Source organism: Apteryx rowi, unplaced genomic scaffold, assembly GCF_003343035.1.
Source record: "Apteryx rowi isolate R43461 unplaced genomic scaffold, aptRow1 scaffold_664, whole genome shotgun sequence".
Lineage (NCBI taxonomy): Eukaryota > Metazoa > Chordata > Aves > Apterygiformes > Apterygidae > Apteryx > Apteryx rowi.
The window spans coordinates 346,296-357,639 of NW_020450943.1; the positions used below are offsets into that span (position 1 = coordinate 346,296).

General features: G+C 40.0%; 1 protein-coding gene across 8 annotated transcripts in view; it reads right to left on the bottom strand.

Annotated features, from left to right (window-relative positions):
* Positions 1-8,789, bottom strand: part of KLHL5 (kelch like family member 5) — a 62,765-nt gene extending 53,976 nt beyond the window's left edge. For 4 of the 8 annotated variants that reach the window (XM_026085287.1, XM_026085288.1, XM_026085290.1 and 1 more), the window contains exons 1-2: positions 8,561-8,789; positions 5,626-5,716 (exon numbers count right to left, since the gene is read on the bottom strand). The gene's annotated coding sequence lies outside the window, so the exon portion shown is untranslated. Of the gene's footprint in view, positions 1-3,310; positions 3,443-4,949; positions 5,126-5,625; positions 5,717-8,233; positions 8,382-8,560 lie in introns of those variants that run through there. The other 4 variants (XM_026085284.1, XM_026085283.1, XM_026085286.1 and 1 more) reach the window with 3 other exon arrangements.
* Between the last annotated feature and the right edge of the window lie 2,555 nt (positions 8,790-11,344).

The following is an 11,344-nucleotide window of genomic DNA, read 5'->3' on the forward strand; positions in this document are numbered from 1 at the left end:
GAATGCACAAGCTTGTGATTACATGCAGAAAGGGACACCATATTTTTGGATGTAAATGTAAAGGAGCAAGATTTAAACTTTTACTTCATCTCTGGCAATCACCAAGTGCTTATTTAAGTAAATATTCAAAAGCAGCTGCTTTTAGCACATTATTTAGAATATATTTTAAAATATCTACCAGACAAACGCATATTAGAATACATTTTACTTATACTGGATATAATGAATAATCAATGTAGAATGTTTTATTTATCTGAAGTGGCAACTGTTAGGCTAATAGCTTATTTTTTCAAAAGATGACATAAAATGTCAACTCTGATAACAAAAAATTGCTTGCAAAAAACCCAGTTACCAAAACCACTGACAAAAAAAACCCCTATCTTCCTGTGACCTTCTTCCATTTCTTCTCCTCACCGCATACACACTACATGTAAATGTAGCCCTAATTGGGTAACTCAGTCATATTACTATCTGCATTCTTTACAGCTCAGGTTAGCAAACCTCTCTGGACTTGATTCTTGTCCCATACATTATGAATACGTACCATATTACCTAGTCAGGTACTGCAAATATTTCAACTGTTCTAGGGGTATACTTTAGTTTCATTTTGACAGGTCCGGTTGGCTTTGAAATAGAGGGTGCAATAAGTATAGGAATGGTGCACACTTTTTTTTTTTTTTTTTTTAATAATGAATGATACTCTTTCCACCAAAATAAACTCGAATTTTTACTGGACAGGTTATGTTATCTTCATCATCTTGCCTGCATAGCACATATCAGAACATTAGCAGTATTTTCTCTTACCACTTCACAYCATAGTGGGGGAGGGAGGGAAGGAGTAGAGAGGAGACCAAAGACCCATCAGAAAAAAATGTCAGAATTTAAAAAATAATCTCAGAGAGGCTTGAGGTAATGTAGTTCTCTCCTTATTTCTATTTTGAATAGAGCTATGATTACATGATAACCTAGCATACTTTCAAAAAAATTTTTTTGAGAGCAGGATGGTAAAAAGAGTAAAGAAAGTTTTGAATGTGGGTTTTCTTTCTCTGTTTCTCTCCTTCATTGCTCTTTCCTTTTTATGAATAATGTATACATAAAATGGATTCAAGAGTGACAGAAAAAGAACGGAAGTTTTTAAAAAGCAAAACAGCTTATAGTACAACAGGCTGCAAGCAAATCTTCCTGTTCAAAGCCAATAATCAAAAAGATGTGTTAATAGTTCCTGCAACTGAGAATGTGGCTGCAGATAAGTAACACTGAGCATTAAAGTGTTACAAAACCGTAAGCAGATTATAGTACAACATCCTTCATTTATTCTGAAAATTGTATGAAACATGTGGAAGGAAGAATAGGAAACACATTTTGTTCCATCTAAATCCAGCTTTTAAAATACATTGCCTTTGAAAAATTAATTCATTTTGTGAAACGCTGGCCATTAGGAGACCAGAACCATGATCATTTCTTTCATCACTCTTTGCTTTGTGATTATAGTGTTCTGGATGGGGTGCCTGATAACCAGCCCCCTTTAGCCCCCAAATCTCACTTCTGATTAGAATTTGCACCTTTAAGAAGAGAGACTAATACCTGAGGTACTAATCTGAGAGTATCTGAGGTATCCAAGAGTAATATCTGTTTTCTCTGAAATGCTGTATTAATAGTAATTAAGCACTGCAAACTTTTGAAAAGCTAAACACAAAACAAGCAAAAAAAAAAAGTTCAACTTTGCAATTTTAAATTTTCAGATGAATGAAATGTCTCATTCTTAAACCCCTTCTGCTCTATCTGCATCCTACTAGTTTCCTTGAAGTTACCACTTTTCAATTTAATGTTGTCCTTTCCAATGGTACTGGTGTAATTGGCCTTGCCAATGTGAGAATGGCTGCATCAAGGGAGACCAAAAGTCCATCTAGCTGAACAAGAAGTATTCAGCTCTCAGTATTCAGAGATATTTAAGGAAAGATTATCAGAAATGGGATTGAAAACATGAAGTTGTACACAGAACTCTGTTAGTTATTTAGGCTTTCATTATTTTTAGACAAAAGCACATCTCCTTCCCCCTCCCCCCAATAAAGGGCAGTAAAACTGTAGCCATGAGAAACACCTTACATTTTCCAGATATTTTAAAGAGGCTCAAAGGCTGTAATTATGCAAAACACTTACACAAGATGTGGCATTTTAGAACTGCAACACATGTTATTTCTTATAGTTAAAAAGGTAATTATTTCCTAAGCAGAGCACTTAGAACATAGCTAAGACATCCAGAACAACTGATACACACTTTCAAGCAGGAAAAAAAACCCCAACCACCGAACACACAATATAAGACCATAGGAGTTTTCACAGAATAAAAGTAGAATGCTTATTTCAGTGGCAATTTTTTAAGTGGAAAGCACTGCAAATTTCAAGCAAGTTAGTAAAAAAATTCACATTTTCAGTAAAAATAAACAAAAAGTATATTGACTACTTTGACAGGAGTATCAGCCAAGGCAGTGGGACAAGTCTATCCAGGCATATTTTATATGGGAAGAGGGAACCAAAACTCTATCTTGAGTTTCACTGTTTACAAAAAAGATCTCGTGCAAATTTATAAAGAGTTTTCCATGAATTCTGAAAATCTGATGGATATTCTTCAAAAAGTCCATGTTACTGATCAGAAATTCTTCTATAATGTAAATCCTGATGTCATGGCAGACATCAGGATTTCAGCATCAGTAGTACTTATGGTTGCTTGGAGGGGTAATTAATTGCCAAAACATCCCTCTTAAGAGACAGAATTGAACTCAATTCCTCTCTCAACTTTACAGAAATTTGTCTTCTGGAAAAATGCCACTATAGTTCATAAGGTACAGGCCAAGTCTAAAAATTCTGACACCCTGGAGGATGTTTGCTATTTTGGTAAGTGAAGCTACTGTATTTTGGACAGCTGGCTGCAAGATACTGAAAACAAAGTTTCTCTGTTCTGTTCTCATAATCATTTCTGGGAACCTTAAAAGTTTCAGTCATTTTTAAAGCTCTGAAAGATTTCGAAGTCGTCTATAGTGGAAGATGCCAACAATGAAATAGATTCACCTGGGGAAAATGAAAGAGAGAGAACCAGGAAAATAAGAAAAAACACAGAATGGAGGTCAGTCCTCTTCGATTTTTGTCTGCTATTTGTTCCAATGACATTACTCCTCTAAAGTGGATCACTGACAAGTCAGGAGCTCTAGTGAGCCTTAATCCCAGATTAATCCCCAGGAATGTTTAAGAAGTGGGTGCCAAGATAATCAGTAACGCCAAGGTATATACCCAGAAATTAAATAAAACCTACCAATTTCCAGAAAATAGGGCAGCCAAGAAGGAGTGGTTTCCCCAATTGCTTGATGTGACACATATGCTTTATAATGTGTTTTATAATATATCTTTTCTGATGCTGGGTTAACAGGTTGTCCTGGAAAGGCTTCTAAACAGACATGGGAGAGGATAAATAAAAAAGACAGTAATATTATTGTAGTCAGAGCTGAATCTTCAGGCATTTTAAAGAAGACAGACTGATGTGTGTTTGAGACAGTTTCACTCTCGTGTTCTTTACAACCCTATGCTTTTAATTTACCAGACCTGAATAAAGTCAGAGGAAGACACCAAGCCACAAGCAGATACCTCCTAACCTCTGTCTGTGCATTAAATTTGCAGCAACAGGTACCAAAAGCATGATTCAGCTTTGCAATACCAAGAGTTTTGATACTGATGACAGCAACACAGAGCGAGAAATAGGTTCTTGTTTGGCCATATGAGCCTGCACTGAAGGAAAAAACACAGCAGACCGATATAACACTGAATACTCTCCTGCTGTTGGTATTGATGATTGCCATAGCTAGTACCAGTGGTTTGACTGCCGCTTATATGCCAATGTCCATACCACTTTGGCAATCACAAGCTTGGAACAAGGTTCTTAAATGCCTTATGAGCATTTTCTTTGGGATCTGGAGAAACAGGAGTGCAAAAGTGCTATTTTAATATATGTTTCAAAGTACAATAGACTTTAAGAATGAATTTCATTTAGCTGATATACTTACTATTTACCCTATACTAACTAAAACCATGTTAGCTGTTTTCGGTGCACCAACAGGCTAGAAGTGAACATTTGAAATAGAAAATGATAATTAATCTATACATAAGAAAATATTATTCTAGCATAAGAATGCTGAAATTTCCCCAGCTGTTTATCAAGGAGCAATACAAAGAAATGAGTGAATGTCTGGGCTGCTCATCACATTCTTGGGAAGGGACAGAGGATGGCAATGGACTCAAACTGAAAACTTCCCAGACTCATGATGTCCTCACTCACAAGTGTGATGGCCATATGTAGACATACCCAAGGCAAAACAAGACCTTGTAATAACTATACCCATAACTTTCAAGCATGTTTTCACCACCTTAATGAAAATTTTGTCTTGAGAGTTGCATGGACTTCTAGGCTAGAACTGTTCCAGCAGAGAGGCACGAATGACTTTGCATTTGATGCTCAGCAATCACTCTAGGCTAAAGGTATTGGAAACAGACTTCCTGTTATTCCAGCATATGGAACTGCAACAAGACTTCCTGCTGCTGGAAGGCTAGGTAGTCAAAGATTACAGTTCCCCAAACTACAATATGCTGTGACAAAGGTTTATCAAGAATCAGATAGACAGAAAACTACACAGCAGAACAAATCAAAGCATCTACTGTTAAAGATGTTCATGTATATGGTAAATTCCCAGTAATGTGAAAGATGATAAAACAGACAATGAGAAGGACAGTCTCTCTTCTATACTAGTATCCAACATGTATGAATTCCAGACAATAGATGGATACACTGTTATTCCCCAAATGCTTCTTTATCTACATTCCCAAAGTGGAAATATCTCACAGTGAAGACAGCAAGTTTTTCATTTTAGTACAATCTAGTACCGCTRAATTAACTGGCTCACCTTTCTCACCCACATCACTGTTTTTGCAGCAGTATTTTACTTTGCAGACACTTCAGATAAAGCTAGATTCTTGCATGAATTCATGTCTTCAACATTCTTTTATCCCTTTGCTTTGTAAAGATGTCACAGCTATTCCTTTTGAAAATGATTTCAGCTTAGAAGAGTCTTACTACTTTCTGGTTAAAAAAAGAAAGAAAGCTAAAGCCTGTCAGTATTATTGGAGTAATGAGATTTGATTGAGCAGTTGGTGGGCTTTTATTGTAAGCATTTCTGTAAGGCAACATTTTCTCTTAAAGATTCAGTGTGAATATTTCCTGTTTCTCCTATGCTGACTAAAGGATTCTAAGTTAGAGGTGTCTCACGTTTTGAAAAAAAGATTAAAATCAAACTTTAGAGCAATACAGACAATCTCCTATAAAGCACGTTTTGATAAAGAGCAGAAGTGGGGAAATTACACAAAACTGCTCTAAACACTGGGATCTGACCACAAAAGCAAATTAATTCCTGCTTGTGTACACTCATCAGAAAGAAGTCCTCACAAGATGTATAACACACACACACACACAAAAAAATTATGAAATTTCACATGGAACTTGGAAAAGCCCATAGCTTTGCGGGCTAAAATCAAGTTCCTTATAGCATAATTTATGTTAGAGTGAGCAAGTACAATAATTACCTAAAACAACACAATGATCTCTAGGTGTTCATAAAATCATGGAGCTCCATTTGTCGTCTTCTTTCCAAAAATATGAGGTAGGCAGGAAAATCTGCAGACAGATTAAAAAACACAACAAATGAACATGAACAAGCAGTTGAAACAAATCTTGAAAGTCGACTGCCTCAGATTCAGATACAACTTCTTTCTGTTTGTCTTGTGATTCCTAAACTTTCCGAGAGAAAGGAGATAAAAGTGTGCCACTGYGGAACTGTCACCTCAGTTCTTTTCACAACTTCAAGTCACATATACAATGACAAAGATTCCAAAAAAGGAGGGGAAATGAGTATGAAATTTGAATATGTAGTTTCAAAGAACACTGGGCTGCAAGAAAGCAATAAACTTTTATTTTTATTTATTTTTAATATCCTTAGCACATTCTCACTCTTATGTTTGTCTAGCTGTAATTCCATGAAAGATATAGCAGCAGAGTCCTCATTAAAGAGCAATGAAGAATTGTTCTGCCAAATGAAGTGCTTAACCTGAAAACTGTTGCCAAAGAGTAACATTTACTGCATCAGCAAATAAAGCCAAGTATCACCCCTAAACATACTTCAGTAGATGAAGAAGCTCTGTAAAAAGCCACAAACACCACAGTTACAGTGGTTCTCAACCCTTTTAAATTTGCAGGCCACTAAAAATTTTCCAGCCAAAGATCTCTGCTCAGAGAATCCAGCCTGCTGAGATAATGTGTCTACCTTTCCTTGTTACTGTTTCCAGGCCTTTCACAAATAATCCAAGGTATGCAAACAAACCCCAAACTTAAAGAAATATATATTTTAGTAGTTTTGCAACCACACAAATTGACCACAGCTAATTTCAGTAGAAAGAAAACAGAGCCCTGCAAGACACCTGCATGCATAATGTGACATCCAATATTTGAGCCTTGAGGCTTGATCTTTTCTACTACCTGCAAAAACCTTCTAGCTGTCTGAATAGTAATATCACCTCATTCGTGCATCTGGAGCATATAACCTCATCACTCCTATATGATTATGTTTTCTAGTGCTATACAGCCAATTAACAAACATACGGATCTGCAGTTACTTCATTGGCAATTCCGAATGACAGTTTAACAATGAGTTTGTTCTCATGAAAGAAAACAAATGTTGGATAATTAGGTTTATTATTAATGCATTCTTCTACTTTATATGATTGTACAATAAAAGGCAATTTAATTGATAGGTGAGAAGACAAATTTTCTCCTTATAAGTGTTTTGTAAGGGAGATGCAAAATCACATTGTGGTTTCTCAAAAGTTGCAGAACTCTTCATGTTACGTCCATTTAAGTAATTTTTCTTATTGCATAATGAAAGATGATGTGGTACTGACTTACACCAATGAAAATGTAGAAGGCTAGCATAACCAAAGGACGATTTTTTTAAAACCACTGATGATAGAAAAGTCCACAGAATTGGAACAGGTATATCACTGTGAAATACCACTGTTAGTGACAGTTTGTAAATACTGTTTGACCATAACGGTTTAATGTAAGAATTTCATCTTCACGCAAATTCTTTCTTATTGTTAAATTAACACTTACTGCATTTCTATGAAACACAAAGTTTTGAAATTTGCTGCTACAGACTAAACATGCTGGCTTTGGTAGCAGACCTGCCCTTTCTGTTGTATCAGAGGACATACTCGGGAGATGGTTCCATGAAGCTGAAGGTGAAGCAGGGTGAAGGAAAATACTATCTGACTCAGATTAGGATTGTTATTGTTATTGTTTTGGTTCTGTCCTGTTTTGTCTTCCTTAATACTGTTCAGCAAGTGGAAAAAAGGAAAAGCATAAGATAGGAGCACAATCTCCACTATCAGGAATGCACCTATGAAGTTCAAAAACAAAGCTTTTTTTTTTTTTTTAATCTTAGTCCACATACTCATTTGTAAATTCTCCAGGAAAAATATCATTATGAGAAAGGATCAGAGATTGTTTCAGGCAAAATTAATCAATTACTCATGAAAAATAAAAAAAAGTTGTAAGATGTGTTTAAAAGCAGGACCCATCGTTATAACGGGTTTGTCTGTATATAAAAGCTACACCAACATAATGATGAGTTCCCATTTTTAATCCTACTCATGCTAGTAAGAAAACCTGCATAATTTTTATTTGAAAATAAGAGCAAGATTTCAGTTTATTTTATGTCACTTCATATTGAAGTTTTTAAGTAAAAACAACAAACAAAAACTCCTCCTTTTATTATTCTGACATCACTGGCTAAAAACAGACGTTACTGCTAAAACACCCAGGTAACGAGCCACAGACGGCTTGTCTTCAGCTGGACCACTAAGCCACATCATTGTTTACACAGCTAAAAGAGCACGATTTCAAAGCTAAAAGCCACAAAATGATGGTAACAAAAAACAGGAACCAGTAATACATATAAACAGCTGTTTTCGATGTTCAACTTTAGCATTTCTTTTCTCTCGTGTAACACTACTCCCTATTTTGGTGACTCGGCCGCTGCTCTACTCTGTTCGACCGGTCTCAAAAAAAACTTTAAACTTTTAATGACATTTCTCACGATGATCGGGTAGGTCAACGGAAAAACGAATAGGCAAGTACCTGAAAGCCTAGTGTGTTAAGTGCACTTTTATCAGGTCTTCGCTCTGAACGCTCCGAGTCAGCGGCCGGACGCGGGCGCCACCCAGCGCGGCGGGCCGCAGGCCTCGGGGGCCTCCATGGGCGCCTGCGCTCCGGCCTGCAGGGCGAATCCCCGCTCCGGCCCCCCCGGACGCCCCTCGCCGCGGGCAGGCGGGCGGACAGCGCGGAGGGAGGGCGGGAGCCCGCCCCCGGCAGCCCTCCTCCTCGCTTTCTCCTCCCCCTCCCCGCCACCGCCCGGCAGCCCCGCGCCCCTTCCTCTCGCTGCCAAGCCCCGGCCGCCCTTCTCACCTCTCCGGGTCCGGGAAGGGGGCGAGACTGGGAGGGGGAGGAAAACCGCCAGGGAGGCCCCGACCCCCCCCCTTCCTCTCCCCTGCCCTCCCGCTCCGCTCCGGCCCGGCGGCAGCCGGCACTCGCGCCTCGCCGGGCAAGGCTGCGGGCACCGGGCGGCCCCTCCCCAGCGCACTCGGGCGGCTCCGGCCCCAGCGCCAGCCGGGCACACGGCGGGGGGGGACGAGGGAGGGGAGGGGAGGGGGAGGGGAGGCCCCACGGGCAGGGGCGGGCCGCCTTGGCCACGCCCCCCACCCTGCCGAGCCGCCGCGCCACCTCCTGCCCGGGGGCGGGAAGCGCGCGCCGCCGCCGGCCGCCACCCGCCGGCCGTTGGCTTCCGCGCGCCCGCGGGCAGGGGAGCGCGGCGCCGTATGCAAAGCAGGGGCGGGGCCGGGGCCGGGGCCGCGCCGCTCGGCGCCCGGCGGCGCAGCGGCAAGGACGAGGGAGGCAGTTCGCGCTTTGAGGGGTCTCTCTCGATTAAACCTGCGAAAGGCCTCGTCGCATACCTTGGGTTGCTTTGCCCGTCTTTGAGAAACACACCAAGATAGATGAGCGTTTCTGTAATTTTCCCCCATTTAAATGAAATAAATCAGCAGAGGCACAAAATGCAACCTTCTCTCGGGACACCAGCTACGGCCCATACTTACCTTAAAAAAGCACGTTGGCCCCTTCCACGCCTCCAAGGCTGCCTCCTCATGTCACGCAATACCTTACCAGTGACTTCTGCCACCCAAAGGCAGAATACTTTTCCAAATTAATAGACTGTGTGACAGTCAGATGTGCTTCCTAGTGGTAACACTGATTTAAGGGTGTACAGGTTAATTGCTGAGGCACGGCAGTGGGAGTTTGATGTAGTAATGATGTATAGCGCTTTCTTTGCCTCATGCCATAAAGAAGCCATAAAGAAGCCTATGCGATCGCATGGTTTGCAGTGACCTGCCAGCCTTCTTCCCGGTCAACTTTAAATGACTCAGCCAACTGTAGCGAAATTTGATTGAAGGGTAGTGACTTCAACGATACTAATTCTTTCAAGTTTTGTAACAATTATTATCTAGGGTGAGGAAGTGTGTCCCTAAGGAGGAAGACCTCAGCTTTTCCCTGCGGCTGGCTAGTCAGGCCACGCGCGACTGTGAATCAGCTGGTTACCACACGCGTGGCCCCACGTCCGGCACAGCCCAGGCCGCCTCTTGCTCCGCTGACGGGTGCGAGGCGCTGCCGGCCTTGCGGGGGCAGTCAGCGCCATCTGTCGGAAATGGATGTGAGGAAAATGGTGTCTGTGTCCCGACCTACTAGCAAGGTACAAATCAGGAATTTCTTTTCTCCTTAGGTTTATTAAGCTTGGTGTTTTGAGCTTTAAATCAGTGTCTAAGCCTTAGGATGTGCTGGTGGTGGGGTGAGGGAAGGTCATGTGGGGCCTAATGTGCCATGACAAGAGCTGTAAAACAGATATTCCCCATCCGCTTATTCGAGTCCTTGGAAATCTTTCTCTGAAGTATCTGAAACTCGCCACGTTCAATAGGCTGTTGTATTAGGCTGAACTTGGGTGTAATCGTATAGGGCAATTTCTGTTCTGACTTTTAGCACTACGAACAGTGATGAAAATCTGTATACATTAGAACGGGATACATATACATAGATATGTGTATTACTTGCCTGAGTTGTCCTGCTATTTCTAAGAGATTTTTCTCCATTCCTTCTGAACAGAAAGGATGGGTGAACACCATGCAAGCTTCAAAGCAGGAAAATATAAACATGGAAGATACTTAAGGAGCAACACTGTCTCTCACAAAGTAGAACTAATTTGCTAACAAATAACAAATATAAATAGTGCAGTGGGTGTGTTTTGCTTTCTAGAGTCATACCTATCACTTCTTGTGTCCTTACTACTTCTATGGCACCAGACTTCAAAAAAATATTAGTTCATTGTGCTTTGGTTTCATTGCTTGCATTGCATGAAATTGCTACATGATTGAAATATTATATTAACAAATTTATATTCACTAAAGCACTATTAAGAGAAATCTTCCTGTAGAGTGAATATTATATTTGCCTCCACCTGGCTTGCTCGTCTTCTGAGATAGCTAGATGATAAGACGGGCATTTCAGGTTTGTAGGACATTTATTCTAACTTCAGTGGCATTGCTTCATTTTGGTAGTATTCAATATTTAATTAGTTGTGGGAAAAAGTTCTGTATCAGGATAGCTTTCTGAATTAATTAAATGCCTCATACTGTATGTACTCTATATTTGAGTCATATTGTTTGTTTTTACATATACATTATTCAGAGTACTTTTATACAGAACATTTCAGAAATGTTCTTTGCAGTCTCATCTATAAGAAGAAATTATGGAATATCATTGTGGTTGTCAGAATGGAAGACTTAACTTTTCAGTTTGGAAAGGAAAGTTTAGCTGTAAAATGATCACCACAATGTATAGAAGTATTAATGGCTCTTTCAGGTCTTCTTGTAATGTTTAGGGCAGTAAAATACATATCAAAGACATGGTACAGGTTGGCAACACATCTGTTGTCCTTTAAGAGTACGGCAGCAATGATATGCTCATCTCATACTTTGTTCATTGTATGTAGTACATCACTTATTTGCCAGATCAGGAACTTAAAGTTGTAATGATCACGTTAATAGTCTATTAAAGTCTTAAAGATACTGTATTACATACAATTATCTTCCCTCTAGCCACAATATATATGTATATAAATAAAACAATAAAACCTCCATATTTGAC